Source organism: Leopardus geoffroyi, chromosome A3 (assembly GCF_018350155.1).
Source record: "Leopardus geoffroyi isolate Oge1 chromosome A3, O.geoffroyi_Oge1_pat1.0, whole genome shotgun sequence".
Taxonomy (NCBI): domain Eukaryota; kingdom Metazoa; phylum Chordata; class Mammalia; order Carnivora; family Felidae; genus Leopardus; species Leopardus geoffroyi.
In genome coordinates, this window is record NC_059336.1 from 45362943 (window position 1) to 45385376 (window position 22434).

At 40.9% G+C, this 22434-nt stretch overlaps 1 protein-coding gene across 3 annotated transcripts in view; it reads left to right on the top strand.

The window, feature by feature from the left end:
• Nucleotides 1–22434, top strand: part of CFAP61 (cilia and flagella associated protein 61) — a 283106-nt gene that overhangs the window by 233942 nt on the left and 26730 nt on the right. The window lies entirely within an intron of this gene.

The following is a 22434-nucleotide window of genomic DNA, read 5'->3' on the forward strand; positions in this document are numbered from 1 at the left end:
TGTGCGCACATATGTGTGTGTATGAGACAGAGATATAAATTCATCAGTTGATTGCTTTACTACTTTGGAGAAAGAATGGAGCTCATTTCAGCAGTCAAAGTCATGTCACAAATGTGTGACTACAATGTACTCTTCCCCTTATGAGCACTTGTGTCCTGCAGTGTTGCATATGCAGGCCTTGCAGTCCCCTGCCGGCTGAGTCCCGTGACGGTGTTTAGAATGAGCACCCTGCTGATACTGTTCCTCCCTCGGGACACGGCAGGGAGAAGGAGCTTCCATGAGGGTGGTGAGCAGTCACAAAAGGGGGTCTCGGGATGGAGGGGAAAGTCAAGGCTGAGGCTGCTTCCCGAGAAGTCTCTGCTGCGGGGCTCTAACCAGGCATGTCCCATGCCTTCTTTCTTAACTGCCTCATCTTCATTTACCACACTTCTGGATGGCCCTGCAAAAACAAGGTCTTGCCTACCGAACCACCCCCCACCCTCCAGCATTAATTAACAGCCTGTAGCATCCTTTTTTCCTCACGGCGTGAACAGGTCTTGCCCTAGCTTCTTTGTGTGAGCCCATCAGATGCTCGCAAACCTTGATTAAATCACCTCTTTTCACATCTTAACATGCTCGGCTCTCAAAGGCTGCCCTCACATGGCCCTCTCCTCCAGTGAGCACCGCCGCCCGCCACACTTCCCCGAACACTCGAATGGCCTATTTTTAGTGGGTAAGTGCCGCTGTGCACAATATTCTAAATGGGATTTGAGCAAGCCCTTTAAAAGGCTGCCATTACCTTTTGAACTATGAAGCTCCCGAACTTACTCCCTCAGGAAAGCTGCCTTGCGCAGTCTCTGTCTCCGAAGCTGTAAAGCAGGGCGCTGCCAATGTGCATTGTCCCCTGACTCACTTATTAGGCTCCAATTAGAGTCATTTAAGCATGACTTAAATGTTTTTCTGTCCCTCTGTAGTCAGTGGCCTCGTGCTGTGTCCAACAGAAAGTCACACACTAAATTCTAGGTGCCCGTTTTTCCGGACTTATCAGAATTCCTTGAAATATGACTGCCCACTGCAGCTTGTCAATTTTTTTTTTTTTTTATGTACCTAAAAATTGCTGGATAATCATTCTTCCAAAATGCAAACTTTCCTGTTGGCCACTTACCAAGTCACCCACCTGCCTTTCTGTGGACTGCTTAAAGTGTTCCTGCTTGTCTGTTTCATTTCAGCAAATGGCAGTTCCATTTGATAGCCTTATAAATACGATTATTTTTTCAGATGATTTGCTGAAATCAAAGTCCGTTCTCTTCATTTTGCTTCCCGGTCATTTAATTAGTCCTTTTCTCCACCCTCTTAAAGGTGATTTCAAATGGCCCTGCCCACACGCTCCGTCCAGGGCTCCTCACAGGTCATCTCCTGTCCCCCTTGCTCTAACAGGCAGCTCCCTGCCCAGTGCTGTTTCTCATACGATCACATAGCCTGTGAAACTGAACCCGCATTTTTGAACATCCCTTGTTACTGAGACAGTCAGTCTTAGGTTTGGAGCTATAGACCAATGTGGGAACCACATTCCATGTGACACAATATATGTCCATTTTCATTCGTAATATTGCTCTGACTAGGGTTTTTGTTTTTGTTTTTTTCTAGTATCTACCACTTCTCTCCTTCCCACTGTGACATTCGCATAGAATTAACCCTTCCTGGCATGAAAGGCAAGATTTGTTTGAACCATCCTAAAATTATAGCCAACAGACATCCCTTTACATATGCATGCCAAAAATTATAATGTGAAGGAAAAATAACACCCATTCACATAGTCAAGAATGAATGTTAAAAGTAATGAACATCATAGAGCTTTGTGTAAAGTATGGAGCTTTTTTCATTATTATTATTGAAGTACAACTGACATACAATATCCTATTAGTTTCAGGGGTACATCATAGTGATTCGATATTTCTGTACGTTATGAAAGCATCCCCACACTAAGTCTAGTTACTGTCTGTCACCATACAAAGTTATTACAATATTATTGACTGTATTCTCTGTGTTGTATATTACATCCCCATTACTTCCATTGTACATATATGTAACACATATTTATCCATTCATCTATGGATGGACATAGGTTGCTTCTATATCTTAGCTATTGTAAATAATGCTTCACTAAATGTAAGGGTATGTATATCTTTTCAAGTCAGTGTTTTTATTTTCTTTGGGTAAATACCCAATAGTAGAATTGCTGGGTCATATGATAATTCTGTTTTTAATTTCTTGAGGAACCTCTGTACTGTTTTCCACAGTGGCCACACCAGCTTGCATTCCCACCAGTAACACCTGAGGGCTCCTTTTTCTCCATATCCTTGCCAACACTTGTTATTATTTGACTTTTAAAAAAATGTGTCTTTATTTATTTTGGGAGAGAGAGAGTGGGGAAGGGGGGAGAGAGAATCCCAAGGAGGCTCTGTGCCAACGTGTGGCCCATCCCACAAAACACAAGATCATGACCTGAGCTGAAATCAAAAGTTGGACACCCAACCAACTGAGCCACCCAGGTGCCCCTGTTTCTTGACTTTTTTTTTATTGTAGCCATTCTGACAGGTGTGAGGTGATATCTCCTTGTGGTTTTGATTTGCACTTCCCTGATGATGAGTGATATTGAGCATTTTTTCATGTCTGTTGGCCATCTGTATGTCTTCTTTATAAAAATGTCTGTTCAAAAAAAAAATGTCTGTTCATGTCCTCTGCCCACTTTTTAATTGGATTTTTTTTTGTGTTGAGTATAAGTTCTTTATATATTTTGGATATTAATCCCTTATCAAATATATCATTTGCAAATAGCTCCCCCCATTGAGTAAGTTGCCTTTTTATTTTGTTGATGTTTATTTTTTGATGGTTCCTTTCACTGTGCAAAAGTTTTTTTTTTTTATTTTGCTGTAATCCCAATAGTTTAATTTTGCTTTTGTCACCCTTGACAAAGGAGATGTATCTAGAAAAATGTTTCTATAGCTGATGTCAAGTAGATTACTACCTATGTTTTCTTCTAGGAATTTTATGGTGTCAGGTCTTAAATTTAGGTCTTTAATCCATTTTTTTTTTAAAAATTTCTTAATGTTTATTTATTTTTGAGAGATACAGCATGAGCAGGGGAGGGGCAGAGAGAGAAGGAGACACAGAATCTGAAGCAGGCTCCAGGCTCTGAGCTGTCAGCACAGAGCCTGACATGGGGCTCAAACTCACAAACCTCGAGATCATTACCTGAACTGAAGTCAGACGTTTAACTGACTAAGCCACCCAAACGCCCCCAGTCTTTAATCCATTTTGAGTTTATTTTGTGTATGGTGTAAGAAAATGGTCCAGTTTCATTCTTTTGCATGTAGCTGTCCAGTTTCCCTACATTATGTTGAAGAGACTATCTTTTTCCCATTGCATATTCTTGCCTCCCGTCATAGATTAACTGACCATAAAAGGATGGATTTATTTCTGGGCTGTCTATTCTGTTCTATTGGTCTGTGGGTCTATTTTTGTGCAGTACCGTACCATTTTGATTACTACAGCTTTGTAGTATATATTGAAATCTGGGATTGTGATACCTTCAGTTTTGTTCTTTTTCAAGATTGCTTTGGCTATTTGGGATCTTTTGTGGTTCCATACAAATTTTAGGATTATTCTACTTCTGTGAAAAATGTTGTTGGTGTTTGGGTAGGGATTGCTTTAGGTACTATGAACATTTTAACGACATTGGTTGTCGCAAATCATGAGCATGGAATATCTTTCTATTGGTTTGTGTCCTCTTCAATATCTTTCATCAGCATTTTCAGAGCACAGGTCTTTCACCTCCTTGGTTAAGTTTATTCCTAGGTATTTTATTATTTTGCGTGCAATTATAAATGGGATTGCTTTCTTAATTTCTTTTACTGCTACTCCATTATTGGTGTATAGAAATGCAACAGATTTCTATACATTAATTTTATACCCTGTGACTTTACTGAATTCATTTATCAGTTCTGGCAGTTTTTTGGTGTAGTCTTTAAGGCTTTCTCTATATAGTATCCTGTCATCTGTAAATAGTAAAAGTTTTAGTTCTTCCTTACCAATAGTATGCTTTTTACTCCTTTTCTTGTCTGATTGCTGTGGTTAGGACTTCCCACTACTATGTTGAATAAAAGTGGTGGGAGTGGACATCCTTGTCTTGTTCCTGACCTTAGGGGTAAAGCTCTTAGGTTTTCATGGGAAGGTATAAATTATTATTTCAAGTGCTGCAGTCTCATTCATGTTAGCTAGAATCTTTGCCTTGAGGGTACTGCCTGTGAATGAATAGAAGAGAAGTGAGTACCCCTTCTCATGGCCAAGATTTTTTTAATGTTAAAGGCTTTTATTCATGAGACTTTAAAGCCAGCAAACTCAGTACCCATTAACATCAATCTAGCATGGGAAATGAGGGGTGGGAGCTCACATTTACTAATGGATCACTCTACCAGATCTCTGTACCCACCTTGTTCAATGTGAACTCCCACAGTCCTTGTAGCACCCCTTCCGAATGGCCATTATTACCTCATAAAACAAAAGAACTTTATAGTCTCCCTACTATAAAAGAAAACCAGTGCTTTTGTTATCTGAAAGGAAATGTGTATATTTAAATGGCATACTAATAGCTGGGGAGACAAACTTCAGTGCAGGGATGACCCTGCATGCCAAAAGACTGCGCCGCATGTGAACTGTACATGAATACATCTCGCAAAGTGTAAGACATAACTCACATACATGTCTGTTAGACCACATTATTATTTAAATATACAATATTATTTAAAAATTCAAACTTTTGGGGCACCAGGGTGGCTTAGTCAGTTAAGCAGCCAACTTCTGCTCAGGTCATGATCTCATGGTTCGTGAATTCGAGCCCCATATCGGGCTCTGTGATGACAGCTCAGAGCCTGGAGCCTGCTTCAGATTCTGTGTCTCCCTCTCTCTCTGCCCCTCCCCTGCTCACACTCTGTCTCTGTCTCTCAAAACTGAATAAACATTAAAAAAGTGAAAAATAAAAAATAAAAAATTCAAACTTTTCACCAAGCTTTATAAAAACAAGGAAATGTCTTGTGGAAAGGTCACCACAGCCATCTACAAGTTATCTGTAGCCCCTACTCCATAGCCACTCCGCTGGCCACCATCTTTGCCATGCTGTACCTGTGTGGTCTTGGTATATATTCTAAGAGAATTTAGTTCAAAATTCTGACAGTGCTTACAAGTGAATTGTTACTCCTCTTTCCTTAGAGTGCAAAGGACACTAGGCTGGACAGAAGGTTCAATTCTTGCACTGATGCTTATTAGCTTTGTGAACTTGGGCAAGCCATCTTACCTCACTGAGCATCAATTTCCTCATCTATGAAGTAGAGATATTATTTATGATAAATTTTCCCACATCACAAGGTAAAAGTAGATGGTGATGTGAATGTATTTTAAAATGTAAAGTATGATAAAAGTGCAAAGTGTTGTATTGTAATTTAGTTCAAGGGTTCGTGTTTGCTACAAGTCCATATTAGCCTTTATGGAAAGGAAGATACTTTCAGCCTTTTATGCAATATTCCTTATCCCTCCAAAATTATTGTAAATCTAGGAAAATTTAGTGTTTCTTTTAAAAATTCAAGTTAACAAATGTTTTCAAATTGAATTAATGTATACACTTGCTATATTTTATTTTTAAAATTATGTATTTGGAGGCACCTATGAGATTTCATATTCTTTGTCTCAGGGGGACAAAATGTCTCAGGGAGAGGTCATTATCAAGAATTAAATAAGTGTGAAATCAGGTGCTTTCAATCAGTAATTCAATCAGTAATGTATGAAGACTGGACTCAATAGCATACCTCCCAGGGTACTTTATAGTAAAGGAATGGATCCGATGTTTCTATATTAGCAACACTTAAAGACATTTCATTTCAAACTACTTGTACCAAAAGCAACCAAATAGGTTTGGAATACCATTTAAAATTGAAGCTATGGATTATTTGAATTACAAAGAAGGTGGAGAATCTAATATGATGTAGTTTCAAAAATTGCTTTGGAAAATTGTTCCACACATTGTCAAGAGTCTCAGACACCTTAGACATGCACCTTCCAAAAGGATAGACAATTGTCAGATGTGGCTATTTAAATTTTATGGGTAAAAGGATTAAGTACAATTAAAAGTTTAGTACTGCAGTCATACCTGTCGTATTTCACATGTGGCTAGTGGCTACCACACTGCACAGCACAGAATACATGATTTCCATCATTGCAAAAAGTTGTTGGACAGTGATACTATAGACCAGTCACATTCATGGAATTTGTAATTGGCAGTGTTGGGCCTATCTGTGGAAATCCTTTCCTAAAATGGTAATCACCAGCCCCATTTGGTTGTGAGCCCCTGATGTACAGATATGGTACTAACAATGGGTGCTCAGTGAAGGCCCAGTAAGTAGAAGGAGGAAGTGATTTCTGTCTATACCAGCTTCTGCCCTGTGTTCAACTGGGCAGAAAATTCTCCCCAGATCACATGCCAAAGGTGAACAGATGGAGAGAGATGGCAGCATGGGAGAAGGGATAAAGCAGGCAAACTCTTTGGGGTATTTGGTCACAGTTTGGGCAAAGCAAGGGGCACCACATATGTCCTTCTTACCCATTTATTATTGTGGACAGCCCAGCTGGCCAAGCCCCAGCCAGCCTGCCACTTCCTTACTAGGTATGCATGACAGTCTCAATTACGAACATCCTATCATGTTATCAGATTGCAGGTCTTGGCTTGGGGTTCAGGGGATCTGATTGGTATGTTCAGAACTGACTTCTATCCCTCTGAGCATCTTTGTAATGTCACTTTACTTTTCAAAATTTTGCTGCAGGAGTTCAAGTTCTTCATAGATTTCCTTCTCCTTATCTGGCAGCATGTTGGTCCAAGGTTATTATTTATGAGTATAAAATAATAGCAGGTGAGCCAGTGGTTATCTACAAGGCTACTAAATTGCTTTAGTTAAATGCCTCTTTACTAAGCTCCAGGAAGCAACTGAGTTCTTCTATTGTTACTGGAATTGTTAAAATAAATACATTTCAGAAATCATGTTTTCACTCTACTGAACCATGAGAAGAAACTGGCCTGTCTTCCTGAATTTTTTATGGCAAACTAACAATTGCAAAAAGATGCTTTGAAGCCAACTGGCCAGCACGGAGCCATCATGCATGAAACATTCTCATTCCTTTCCTTCTAAGCCTGGATCTTTTTATGTTTCTTTTTAAGGATTATTTTGTACATATTTGTTTACTTTTTAGTATTTTCCATTACAAAACCAACACATGCTTATCATAGAAAATTTAGAGGGGTGCCTGGGTGGCTCATTTGTTAAGCATCCAACTCTTGACTTCTGTTCAGGTCATGGTCCCACAGTTTGTGAGTTCGAGTCCTGTGTTGGACACTGCACTGACAGTGCAGAGCCTGTTTGGGATTCTGTTTTTCCCGCTCTCTCTGCCCCTCCCCTGCTCACACACTCTCTCAAAATAAATAAACTTAAAATAAAAATTAAAAATTAAAAAAAGAAAATTTAGAAAAATATTTTACAAGCTAAATAGAATACAAAACCCATACCTAATCCCACTACCTAGAGCATGTTTCAGATGAGGAAGCTATTTGAGATGAGAAGAGCTGAAGGATCACTGCCACTAGCTCCTAGAATTAAGACATACATGACTTCATAAGCAGCACAACTTGCCACTCTTGGAACCTAGGTGCTCAGAAAGACCTTCACTGCAGACCAGCACACTCACCTCAGAAATGAGAAACCCATAGTGGCAGGGCTTGCCATGGGTCACAACCAAAATACTAGTGTCAATAACACTGGAACTACAGTCCCTTGACTCTAGAATCCCTTTATACAGGGACAAGAGGAATACGTTTTCCATTGTACAGAGACATCCTTTAGAGAAAGCACTTGCATGGAACATAAGATAATTTTTCTTCTCTAACAAAATACTGCAGAAGATGCCCGAGATAATAATTCATGTGTGTAGGAAGAAAATATTAGAACCTCTATTCGTGTTTTTATTTTTTCATTTATTTTTATGATTATTTTTGAGAGAAAGAGAGAGAGAGAGAGAGAGAGAGAGAGATTTTGAGCAGGGGAGGGGCAGATAGAGAGGGAGACACAGAATCTGAAGCAGGCTCCAGGCTCTGAGCTGTCAGCACAGAGCCCAACGCGGGGCTCAAACCTATGAACTGTGAGATCATGACCTGAGCCTAAGTCGATGCCTAACCAACTGAGCCACCCAGGTGCCCCTTATTTTTTTTTAATAGAGAGGAATCAAACTTTATTAGTATTCGAAGCACAGATACCGAGCGGCATCCTCTTGGGCTAGGTGAAAGACAGATGTGTGCCCTACATGGACTCAACACAGCCAGAGCTGCAGGGAGATGTCATGGCATAGAGGGATCAACCTTATTAGCAAACTTGGGAATGGACTATAGCTTTTGTGTATCTGGTTCTGTGGATTTACAGATACTATATGGTTTTAACTAAACCAACCTCCACAAAATGGACAAGATCATTTATAAGAACTCGTTCAAAGAAACCACAAGTTGAAAATCCTGGTAAAGCATGCATGAGTGAACCTGGAAATGGCAGAGCAATGTCTCCTACACCTCAGACAGGCTCCTTGCCAGCCTCATTATGAATATATACAATGATTAACCTATCAGAGTTCAGTTGCAGACAACAGAATCCTGTCTGGCTGGTTCAGACAGGAAGCAAGGTACTGCTAGTTGTGGGTAGTTTATAAAAATTTCTTAAATGGGCTAGAGAAGGCTTTAATCTGACTTCCAGGAAAATTTTAGAAAATGGCTTTGCATACCTGGCCGACTTCTGCCACAGTGAGGACCAGCTCCATGGCCATACCCTCTGCCACAGTCTACATCAGCAAAATGGGTACCCTAAGTCCTGCCTTTTTACTGCCTATATGATTCTGCTACAGCTAATGTGAAACAACACCATAACCAGGCTTGGCAGGAAAACCAAGGGGAATAGTGGAAGCAGGGTCTCCACTTCATGGTGTTCACATCCACCTTCAAGTCTTACATGAAGGTGTCTCTTTGGAGGAAGCTTGACCCACATAGAACCCAGACTCTAGACCCAGTCCCATGTAGAATCCAAGTTTCCACTGTTTGTGGAACATAGTCTTTCACTTTCCTGCCTGTGATAGTTTAGGTAAGTCATGCTACGAAGGGTCTGAGATACAGCTGGCTGAGCTAGTCTACAATATCTCCAATAACGAGCTAATCAAACTTACCAGAAGTCTGTCCCCCAGATTGCAGAGTGATCAAGAAGACCACTTAAAATGTGGGTTTATGCCCCAGAGGTACCTGCGTGGTTCAGTCGGTGAAGCGTCTGACTTCAGCTCAGGTCATGATATCACGGTTTTGAGTTCAAGCCCTGCATCAGGCTCTGTGCTGACATTGTGGAGCCTGGAGCCTCCCTCTCTCTCTCTTCCCCTCCCCTGTCTCTCTCAAAAGTAAATAAACATTAAAAACTAAATAAATAAAATTTTTAAAATTTGGGTTTATGCCAGTGTCAATAAGGATGAACTTCGCCCTAATTATACACAGATCAATGAACCCTTATCCAAAATTGTAGGAGCAGATGTTGTGGCATTCCATTTTTTTAAAAGTCTTTATAGTTTATAAAGTATATGCTTTATAGAGTATACTATATAAAGTATATACTTTATACTTTATTTGAGTATATTTATACTCAAAACATGTAAAAAATAAAATAAAATAGAGAAAAAATTATTTGGAAAGTAGATTTACCCTTTCACTTGAAACAACTAAAAACTGCACAAAATGTAAAAAAAATAAAATAAATAAAAGATACTGAATATAAGCCAATGAAAGACAATGAACTCTGAGAGACTGGAAGCCCATAAGGTGCACCCTGCATTTAATACATTTGCTGCCTTGAGAGAGTTTGGGGGCCTAGGCAAAGGGGTGGAACCCAGTGAACCCCTGCATTAAGGAATGGAGCTGTGAGTCTGGAGAGGGGGGGGCAAGGTTGTTGGAATTCTCAGTACAGGATCCTGGGGAGGAGAGAGCTGCAGAGAGACCACCATGGAGATCTGTGGGAGGCCCCCCTTGAGAATCCAATCGAGTACTCAGCAGTGCTTGCAGATGAGGAAACTACCCAAAGTTCAGAAAGAACCAGTCAAAAGGATTAAAGGTCACAGTACCTGGTGCATACACAGGCCTGTTCCCACAGCCAGCTTGGAAAAGCTCCAGATTCATGGGGCAGTGGGTGGAGTACACACTATGGTCTCCGCTCAGTAGTGAGAAAAACCAACAGGCATCCAAAGAAGTGGGAAGATACAGTCTATCATGAAGAGGAAAACCAATCAATTGAAACCAACCCAGAACTGACACAAATGTCAAAGTTAACAGACAAGCATATTAAAAGTTACTATAGTTCTGTTGCACATGTTCAAAAAGTTAAGTAGAGACATAGAAGGTATCTGTAAGACCCAAATCAAACTGCTAGAAATGAAAACCATGATGTCTGAGATGAAAAACTACATTGGATGGGATTAATGAAGATTAGACCTTGCTGAAGAAAAGAGCAGTGAGCTTGAATACATAATGGTTGAAACTACCCAAAATTGTATGCAAAGAAAAATGAGAATTTAAATACAAGAATGACAACAGATTCCTCATCAGAAACAATGCAAGTGATAAGTCAGTGGGACAACACCTTTAAAGTACTGAATATTTTTTTTTCACATTTTAGAACACATTTATTACATATTATATAACATCTCCAACCTAATACATGGCTTAACACTCCCCTCGTATTATAAAGACCACCATATGACACCCCCCAGCCACCATCCCTGAATCGTTCTCTAATCTTACCCTGTTTAAACTTTTCTGTTGGTCTCTCCCAGTTGATAACCCCACTATAACCCCAGTGGGGTTATGTTGAAACCCTAATCCCCAGTGTGACTATCTAGAGATGTGGTCTTCAAGAGGTAATGAAGGTTAAATGAGGTCATAAGGGTGCAGCCCTTATTTAGTAGGACTGTAGTCTTATAAGATGAGGAAAAGAGAGATCTCTCTCTCTCTCTCCTTCATGTGAGGACACAATGAAAAGACAGCCAGCCATCTGCAAGCCAGGAGGAGAAGTCTTGCCAGAAACCAACAACCGTCGAAACCTGGAAACCATGGCACCCTGATCTTGAACTTCCAGCCTCCAGAACTGTGAGAAATACATTTTTGTTGTTTAATACCAGTCTGTGGTATTTTGTTATGACAGCCTGGTGCAAACTAAGATTTACACTTGAAGTTTGGTGTTGCCTTGTCTCCTCACAGTTCACTGGGCTGCCATGCACTCAGGCAGAGGATTTTGCTGTTTCTAAGGGCTACTGGGCACTCCCTTTCAGCCACCTTGGGAATGACCTCCATGTCAACCAATCCTTGGTTCAGCCCCTGCGCCTGACATCACACCGGTCTCAGGTTCCTTACTGGGACATAAAGGGACTCTCCTGGTTCTCACCAGAGGTGCTAACATGCGAAGGGAGAGTGCACTCCTCAGAAGACATACCCAGGGGAGGTCCTTTGGACCTTGCCAGCCAGTGCTGCCTCACCTGCCAGGCCACTCCATTCCTCTGTTTCCCTTACCTGTGAAAGGGGCTCCTAATTGCTTCTTGGGTCTCTGCGAAGGCCTCACGAGCTGATGAACAGGAAAGATGTGGCTCAGAGCCTGCCCTGGAGGACATACTCCACAAAAAGGTCATAGGGCAATGCTTCTGCAGGAGCCCTGGGGTCGCGCTGCCACATGCCCTGTGCACCCCCAGACCTGGCTGTGTGCACGCTGCCCGGCAATCACTCAGGACAGCTCTGCCGAGCGACAGATGGCAGAGCCCCAGCATGGCCCCAGACACCTTTCCTTTGCTCTACAGACACTCTTTGTCACCCACCCAGCAAACTCTGAGCTGTGTTTTGTGACTTATTATTCCCTCTATCTGGTAATTTGGGGAGAAGAGAGCACCAAATGCCACCAACGATGTCCCCGCAGCTGCTAATAGGAGCCGCTGTTTGGATCCCACGGCACTGTCTTGGCCCCAGCGGCTCCGACAGCTGCCGAAGCACTGTCTGCCAGGCCAGGCTACGTGCTGCAGGCTCCGAGGGCAGAATAGAACCCAGCACAGTCACGCTGGGATCCCGGAGGCTCGCAGCATTAATAATCTATAGTTCAATCATTAGGAGCAAATCCAAGTGAAATAGGAAAATATATACCACGCTGGAGGCCGCGAGGCTGCTGGGAGGTGGCTTCTCTGCTCTGTGGCAGGCTTAATGATTAGTTCCCAGCCACTAGCAGCCCCAGCTGACAAGCAGCGCCTGCAAGCTGTAGGCTTCCTGCACGTGATAATTGAACAAAGCTAGGATTCATTCAGGATATTAACACAGACTCTCCACCAGGGATCTGCTGGGCTTGCCAGGCCCCTGAATTCAACCCTCTACGGTGCACCCTAGAAGGCTGTTCATTCGGTCAATTATTGCCCTCTGGACAGATCTGCAAGTGGATCTTTCCAGATGCAGGATCCAAGGCTGCCAGGGTCCTGGCAAGGGTTTAATATATAAACTGATATAACCCCACCCTGATTTCTCCAATTACGTACAGGACCAAAGAGCTAACCTAGGTCTTTATTGCAACAGGTCAGCCCATAGCGCTCTAAGTAGAAAGATAGTTGCAGTGGAAAACCATTTTTAATTTCAGGGTTTAAAAAAACCATTTGTTTCAAGTTGTTAGTGGATAAGAAGTTTTTTAAAAGGCTTTGTTGATATTCTTGCTGGTCATAATCATCAGTCGGAAACCTCTGTCTGCATGTGACAGAAGCCCAGCTCAGACGCAGAGAAATCCCAGAAGAGACCAGGATGTCCCACAGAATTATACCCGGGGCAGGGCTGTTGGCACCAGAGCCAGGGCCTCCCAGAGCCAGAATTTGAAACCCCATCAGAATTCGGCTTCTTGTCCCTGTATGTTGGTTTCCTTCTCTCAGACTGGCATCCCCCTAGGTCAAAAGTCACGGGAAGCCCTAGGCACATGCACCTCATAGTTTTGTATTTAGAGAGTAGGGGCCTCTCTTTCCTAGTGCCACTTTGAAACATTCCTGAAGAAGAACTCAGAATGTTCTGGCTCCTAAAATGAGCCCATCCATTCAGACGGTCAGCATGGCATGCCCCAGCCCCGAAGCACACGACCTTAGCCTCTCCCAGCCTCACCATCCCCACCCCACCCCCCGCCCCCCCAAACCTGGGTTCCAGCTCCTCTGTCCATTTGTAGACTTGGATAAATCCCTGGGCCACAGACCATAGGATCTGGCTTCCCAAGCGACTATCAAAGAGGTTGTGTGATGCGAGGCAGAAGTGCGGGGACCTAATTCTCTATGGAGAGGAGGGAGCCAGAAAAGATAAATCCCCTTCTCCTGCCTCTGATAGACTGTCCCAGGACCCAGTATCTCCATATACCCCATCCAGAGACCTCCTGCAGGACTGAGTAGGTGCACATAGTGCATAATTCTGCATTGCTCCCCATCTTTCAGGACTTCCATTCCCCTTCTCTTACTCTGACTGCATTTGGGTTATACCTCCCAAATAAAACATTAACACTTAATCCTTACCCGAGGCTCTGTTTCCTTGGGAGGACAGGGAACACACTAACAAAAAATGATGAAACTCATGAATGCAACTTCTTTTTTATTATTATGCCAAGCACCCCCAAATCCATGGGAACAAAAAAGTCAGGCTAATCTAGAGGCAGTTTCCAATAAATTTGTCTCAGAATTAGGATTCCATTAGGTTCAGTTTGGATCAAAGGTTGGTGAGAAGGCTGGCCATTTATGAATATATTGAAAAATAATTTAGGGGCTTCTGGTTGAATATGGCAGACTGAGCATACAAGTTTACCTGTTCTCCCTCCTGAAGCCCCCATAAAATGAGAACAAAACAAGGAAAGAAATGTACAAATCTACCCATAAGGAGAAATAAAACTGGAGAGGAGATGCCGGTGGATGAGAGACGACAACTTATTTTGCGAAGCTTACTGGAGCAGAGCAGAAAGAGCTGCAACTTAAGTGCCTATAGAGGGAACCCTGGGAGACACAAATGATGACAGAAGGCTGGTATGAGACACAGAACTGAAAACCAGGCAGATTATTTATTTACTTATTTATTTATTTATTTATTTGCTTGTTTGTTTAGTTACATCCAAGTTAGCATGTAGTGCAACAATGATTTCAGGAATAGATTCCTTAGTGCCCCTTACCCATTTAGCCCATCCCCCCTCCCTCAACCCCTCCAGTAACCCTCTGTTTGTTCTCTATATTTAAGAATCTCTTGGGGCGCCTGGGTGACTCAAATCAGTTGGGCATCCGACTTCGGCTCAGGTCATGATCTCACGGTTTGTGGGTTCAAGCCCCGCATCTGTGCTGACAGCTTAGAGCCTGGAGCCTGCTTCTGATTCTGTGTCTGCCTCTCTCTCTGCCCCTCCCCTGCCCACACTGTCTCTCTCTCTGTCTCTCAAAAATAAATAAATGTAAGAAAAAAAAACTAAAAAAAAAATCTCTTCTGTTTTGTCCCCCTCCCTGTTTTTATATTATTTTTGCTTCCCTTCCCTTGTATTCATCTGTTTTGTATCTTAAATTCCTCATATGAGTGAAGTCATATAATATTTGTCTTTCTTAGACTGACTAATTTCAAGGCTTAGCCTAATACCCTCTAGTTCCATCCACATAGTTGCAAATGGCAAGATTTCATTCTTTTTGATTGCCGAGTAATACTCCATTGTGTGTGTGTGTGTGTGTGTGTGTGTGTGTGTGTATACATATATATATATATCACATTTTCTTTATCCATTCATCCATCGATGGACATTTGGGCTCTTTCCATACTTTGGCTATTGTCAATAGCACTGCTATAAACATTGGGGTGCATGTGTCTCTTCAAAACAGCACACCTGTATCCCGTGGATAAATGCCTAGTAGTGCAATTGCTAGGTTGTAGGGTAGTTCTATTTTTAATTTTTTGAGGTACCTCCATACTGTTTTCCAGAGTGGTTGAGCCAGTGTGCCTTCCCACCAGCAGTGCAAAAGAGATCCTCTTTTCTCTGCATCCTCACCAACATCTGTTGTTGCCTGAGTTGTTAACGTTAGCCATTCTGACAGGTGTGAGGTGGTATCTCATTGTGGTTTTGATTTGTATTTCTCTGATGATGAGTGATGAGCATTTTTTCATGTGTCAGTGGGCCATTTGGATGTCTTCTTTGGGGAAGTGTCTATTCATGTCTTTTGCCCATTTCTTCACTGGATTATTTGTTTTTTGGGTGTTGAGTTTGAGAAGTTCTTTAAAGATTTTGGATACTAACCCTTTATCTGATATGTCATTTGCAAATATCTTCTCCCATTCCATCAGTTGCCTTTTAGTTTTTCTGATTGTTTCCTTCACTGTGCAGAAGCTTTTTATTTTGATGAGGCCCCAATAGTTCATTTTTGCTTTTGTTTCTCTTGCCTCTGGAGACATGTTGAATAAGAAATTGCTGCGGCCAAGATCAAAGAGGTTTTTGCTTGCTTTCTCCTCGAGGATCTTGATGGCTTCCTGTCTTACATTGAGGTCTTTCATCCACTTTGAGTTTATTTTTGTGTATGGTTTAAGAAAGTGGTCCAGGTTCATTCTTCTGCATGTTGCTGTCCAGATTTCCCAGCACCACTTGCTGAAGAGACTGTCTTTATTTCATTGGATATTCTTTCCTGCTTTGTCAAATATTAGTTGGCCATACATTTGGGCCATTTCTGGGTTCTCTCTTCTGTTCCATTGATCTGAGTGTCTGTTCTTGTGCCAGTACTATACTGTCGTGATGATTATAGCTTTGTAGTATAGCTTGAAGTCTGGGATTGTGATGCCTCTTGCTTTGGTTTTCTTTTTCCAGATTGCTTTGGCTATTCGGGGTCTTTTCTGGTTCCATACAAATTTTAGGATTGTTTGTTCTAGCTCCGTGAAGAATGTTGGTGTTATTTTGATAGAGATTGCAAACAGGGCAGATTTAAAGTAAATAATATGCCTCCACCCACCCTCCTGCTCCTCCCTCTCTCTTGACCATAGGGGAGGTTTTTCTCTGGAAAATGCAACCTGGACAGATTCCAGATGTGGGAACCCCAGATCCAACAGAGGGAAATTGTGAGGTGTGGGGCTAAAAGGAGAAGAAATTGGGTGAGAGCCCCAGTCTAGGATGGCAGCAGCCAAGAGTTGGAGGGATTGACAGATAGTCAAGGAAATGTCATGAAAAAAGAGAACAAGGCCCCTATCTGACTAGCGAGAATTCCAGAAAGAGAGCAGAGAAAATAGAGTGTAGGGGTCTTTTAAAGGCACACAATAGAAGACAAAATTCCAAGAACTGAAAGACCTCAGTCTTCAGGTCAAAAAAATCTCCCAATAAATGACCAATAGCTGAAAGGTGTTCTATCATGAAATTCAAGAATACGAGGGGTAATGAGAAGCTCCTCAAATTGAGTGAGTAAAACGTGTCACTTAGAAAGGAATAGAATGAAAATGGCATCAGGTTTTTCAATAGCAATCTCAGAACCTAAGACACCACAGGGCGATGTCTTCAAACTGCTGAAAGGAAATAATTTCAAACAATAATTCTATGGCCACCCATCAAGGAAATGCCACAAAGATAAAACTGTCACTGCTAGTAAATGAAGGAGGGATGGGGTCATTAAAGCATCACTGTTTTGCAACTCCTAGTGAGTTAAAGAGCAGAGGTGTTTACATGGAGAAAGAGACAACCAGATACTGATACTATGTGCTTCGTTGTTTGGAAAGCACTGCCTTGAAAAAGAATTCGAACCTGAGTCTGACCAGGACCTTAGATCCACCACCAATCTGTAGGAAATAGAGGAGATAGAGGAACATGTTAAACAGTATCAAGGGGCTGCAGTCCAAAAAATTCAGAGTGTGAGAAACAGTCTGAGTCCAACAAATAGATTGCAAGAAATGAAACCAAGTTGGAGGGGAGCCTGTGGATTAAAACAGATTCTAAAAACATATCATCTTATTTTGATCCTGATTTCAAATAAGCTGTAAAAAAAAAAAAAAAAAAAAGGAATCATGCCATATCTGACTTTATTGAAAATTTGAAGACTGGATATTTGATGATGTTAATAAATTATTAATTTTTACATGTAAAGACAGCATTGCAGTTATATATGTATTTTTAAAACAGAATCCTTGTCTTTTAGAGATACAAATTGAAACACCTGGGATTTGCTTTAAAATAACCCAGGAGGAAGAAGAGTATATGGAGGTAGAGGTGACACAAGATTGGCCATGGGTTGGTTAGTAACTATCCAAACTTGGTGATGAGTAATGGGAGTTCAGTATGCTATCCTTCTTTTTTTAATTTTTCAATTTTTAAAAAATTTTTAGTGTGCTATCCTTATAATTTAAATTTTTTCTTTTTTTTTTAAATCAATATATTTAGGGGTGCCTGGGTGTCTCAGTCGGTTAAGAGTCCGACTCTTGACTTCGGTTTAGGTCATGATCTCACGGTTCATGAGATAGAGCCCCACACCAGTCCTGCTTGGGATTCTCTCTCCCTCTCCTCTCTGCCCCTCTCTCACTTACACTCACACTCTCTCTCTAAAAATAACAAACCTTTAAACACTTAAAAAAGAAACAATTTAAACTAAAAAACAAACAAATAAACAAACAAACAAAAACAGGTCACTGAATTCCCCCAACCCCTGCCCTCTGCCTCTGGCAACCATCGATATGTTCTCCATGTTGGTGAACTTGATATTTTATCTTGTCTCATTTTGAGATTCCACATATAAGAGAGACCATACAGTATTTGTCTCTCTGACTTATTTTCTTTAGCATAATGCCCTTGAGCATATTTTAAAATTATTTTTAAATCATTCTTTTAATTTTTTTAAACATATTTTAAAATTCTGCATAATAATGTGTTATAGAAGGCCACACAGTTTCTGACTTGTTTGCTGGAACATCCTGACCTGTCATAATAAAAAGTTCAACCATCCTTGGGCTGCCATGCTGTGAGGAAGCCCAAGCCCTGTGGAGAGACCATGTAAACACTCTAGCAAGAGTTCCAGGTGAGCCAAGCCTTCACGTCATCCCAGCCCAGGTGCCAGACACGTGTGTGAAGAAGCTTCAGATGATTCCGGCCCCCAGCCATCCGAGTGGCCCCGAGGCATTTATTTTCCCATCTGAAGCCCCTGCAGTCACAGAGCAGAACAGAGCCATCATGAGCGTAATAAAATGGCTTTTTCTCAATGCCACCAAATTTGGGGGTGGTTGTTGCACATCAGTATCCAATGCATGGATCAGATGACTGTCTCTGCTGCATGGAATCATGAACTCACAGCATGACTGCTGGAGACCTACCCCTCAGGGAAGTAGGGACAGCAAAGAGTGGAGCAGATCACAGCAAACTATGGCTTGGCAAACAACCCTCAAGGTGTTCACTACATTTTTTGTTTGGGTGTTGCAGCAGCCTGTTTCCTCCCTAAGTGGCTGGGGGTGGGGGGGGAGGCATATGGATTGAGAACTCTTGACCTCTTATATTTGAGCTGAGTTCTCAGGTCTTGCTCTCCCACATAGTAAGGCAATGAAAAGGAGGGAAGAGTGAAGAGGTGTATTTGCCGTGGTAAATGGCACCATGAATTCCCTTCCCTCCCAGCCCTACAGTGGTCTTCCAGCAGAAACAGTTGCCAAGAAATGGGAAATATCCTCACAGCTCTGGCATCTTTCCTCTGTGGCCTCTCGAGTACAGAGGAGATCATTAGAGGGTCCTCGTGTTGCCTAGCAACCCGCGAATGCTGTTTGCTATCATGTCATTAATATGATATGAAAGTGTTTCATAGAAGACATTCATCTTGCATTAATGAAAATCAAATTTGCTAATATGACAGAAAATCTGTTCTTCCTTGTGACTTTCTATATACTTAAGTAGCTTATTTATTGAATTAGACTATGAGTGGTTTTCAGGCTTGAGACTGTTAAAGAATCATAATAATGACTTTGTTTTCAATAATATCAGATGGAAGTTTAATGATGTGATTATGCAGCTATAACCCTGCGATCACCTTCCTAGACCAAACCCCCTCCTCAGAAGCCCAACCCCAATGCCAACTAACTATTTGCCGCCCAACTTCTTACTGTAAAAACCTCAACTAGGAAAGGATTCTGATTTGAGCCAGTATTCTTTCTAGATTATCCATGTCTTTCTTTGGAGCTCAGAGACAGAGGACTAAAGAAATGTCTGTAGCCTAAAGAAGGCTCCAGTGAATAAATGGGTCTCATACCGTCTTGAGCATGAGAGGAACTACCAGAAGCAGCCATCTGCTTCTCTCTAAATAAGGGTAACAAAATATATCAGGCACTAAAACACAATTGTGTACTTTCAAACACAGTTTATTCCTGAAAACATGTATGGAATTCAAATGTATAAAAGGCAAATAATAGACTAATGTCTTAAAAGGGTGGTTCCCTTCCCAGAGAGTTAAATTACAATTGCTCAAAATGTCCCTTAATATTGGAAAGTCTGAATTCAGCACACAGAAAGGAGTTTTGGGGCGTCAATGGCTAAGATATGAACAGACAAGTTGCATATTATAGTCAAATACACAGAATCAACATCTATAAGTCAAGGGCTGCTTCTAGAGGCATTCAGAAAGAAAACTTTCAAAAATCTAACTGCAGAGCTGTATTTCTAGAAATTACTTTTTACAAAACTTTTTTTTTCTATTTACAAAAGTAATGTATAATCATTGCATAACTGAAAGGGGTGGGGATAAGAAGAAACAAAAAGTTATCCATAAACAATAACCCAGATAATGACCATCGTAAATTTTTTTGGTGTGTGTCCTTCCAGTATTTTTATCTGACTATATAAATATTTGTATATGTTAATAATATTTAACATGCTGATTTATGACTTGCTATTTTGGCTTATTAGGATATTCTGAACACTCTGCATTTCCTCAGATATTATTTTAATGGCATTATTTTTAATGACTTTAAGAGGGTATACCATACCAATGTATCTTACTAAATCAGGTTGCTTCTGACTTTTTGTTTTGATAATTAACACCACAGTAAACATCCTTAATGGCACAGCTTTTTTGTTTCCCTGATGGTTTCCACTGTAGTTTTTTAAGTGGCATTAATTCTTTTTCACTCAACATGTATTCACTGAACACCAGTGTGCTGGCTGGGTACAGCCACCAATGAGAAAGCCAAGTTTCCTTCCTTCACAGAGCTTAAAAATGAGTAGTAGAAATAGAAGATTTTAAACAGCAGTTAAAAAAATTCTGCCATCACCCAAGTGAGTGTACCTCTTCTCCCAAGCCTGCTCTTCTCCCTGGCACTGAGCACATTCCAGATATGTGAATATGTGTGTCCCATATAGACTGCACATATTTTCTTCTTTCACTTAATGATACCCATGGAAGATCTTTCTGTGTGTGTACACATTGATCTCATTCTTCTTAATGGCTTCTTTATATTCCATAGAATGGCTAAATCCCAGCTGATTTAAATATTTTCTTGTTAATGAACATGTTCATTAATCTGTGTGCATCAACAATGGAATTTCTGGATCAATGTGTATGCACATTTAAATTTTGATCAAGGGGTGCCAGGGTGGCTCAGTCCGTTGAGCGTCCAACTTTGGCTCAGGTCATGATCTCATGGTCTGTGAGTTCCAGCCCCATGTCGGGCTCTGTGCTGACAACTCGGAGCCTGGAGCCTGCTTCAGATTCTGTGTCTCCCTCTCTCTGTCTCTCTCTCTGCCCCTCCCACACTCACTCTCCGTCTCTCTAGCTCTCAAAAAATAAGTGAACATTAAAGATAAATAAATAAAAATAAATAAATAAAATTTTGATCAAGAAAAAAGAAAGAAGTGTTGATCCAGACATTAGCTTAAATTGTCCTCAAAAAGGGTTATTTCAATTTATATTCCCATCAACAGTTGTGCCAGGGCTCGTTTCTCCCCTCCACCCACAATACTGGATATATTCCAGGTTTTCATTTTTGCCACCCTGCAGGAAGAAGGAGTAGAAACACAGTATCATACTTCCAACTTGCATTTCTTTAGTGTCAAATTTCTTGTTTCTATCCTTTATCCATTTTCCTATCATTTGCCTTTTTCTTTAACTTATGGGTGTTTATAAATAACATAAGACTAATAGTTCTTATTATATATATATATATATATATATATATATATAGCAAATATTTTCTAGAATATCATTATTAAGGTAATAGACTACTTTTTTAGAAAAGTTCTAAGTTTGCAGAAAAATTGATCATGAAGTATAGAGAGTTTCCATATATCCTTCCCACCCCCCAACATACAGTTTTCTCTGCTGTTTACATCTTTAATTAGTGTGGTATATTTGTTACAGCTGATGAACTAAGCCCACAGTTTATATTACAGTTTATTCTTTGTGTTGTACATTCTATGGGTCTTGACAAATGTGCAATGATATGTGTCCAGCATTACTGTATCACTGTCCTACTAGTCTCTTAGGCTCCACCTATTTACCCCTCCCTTCCTCTCTACCTCCAGACTCCTTATAACCACTGATCTTTCTACTGTATCCATAGTTTTGCCTTTTCTAGATGTCATATATTTGTATCTATACAATATATAGCCTTTTCCGTTAGCAATATGCACTGAAGTTTCCTCCATGTCCTTTTGTGGCTTAATAGCTAATTTTTTGTATCACAGAATAATATTCCATTGTATGGATGTATACCACAGTTTGTGTGTCCATTCACCTGTCAAAGAACATCTTGATTACTTCCAAGTTTTGGCAATCATGAATAAAGCTATAGACATCTGGGTGCAGGTTTTTGTGTGGATATAAGGTTTTCAACTCATTTGAGTATAAGCAAAGGGGTACAAAAAGCTCAGAGCCTGGAGCCTGCTTCGGATTCTGTGTCTCCCTCTCTTTCTGCCCCTCACCCACTCATGCTCTGTCTGTCCCTCTCTCTCTCTCTCTCTCTCTCTCTCTCTCTCTCTCTCTGTCCCTCTCTCAAAAGTAAATAAACATTTAAAAAAATTTTTTTAAAGATTCTAATGGACCCCTAATGGTAAGACCCAGTATAGTTTTTGGTCCATGGTTTTAATTTACTCACCCATCCAATCAGCAAACCTTTATTAAGCACCTGCTGTGTACTCTGTTCTGCAGGTACAGTTGTGACTAGGACCGAAAGAGTCTAGCTCTTCTGGATTTTATATTCTAGAGGAGGACACCCGACCACAAACAAGTAAATTAATATGGAAACAAGACCATATCAAAGAGCAATAAAGGCTATAAATGAACTAAGAAAAGGCGGGCAGGAGTTGAGGTGGGTGGGGCAGACGCTCT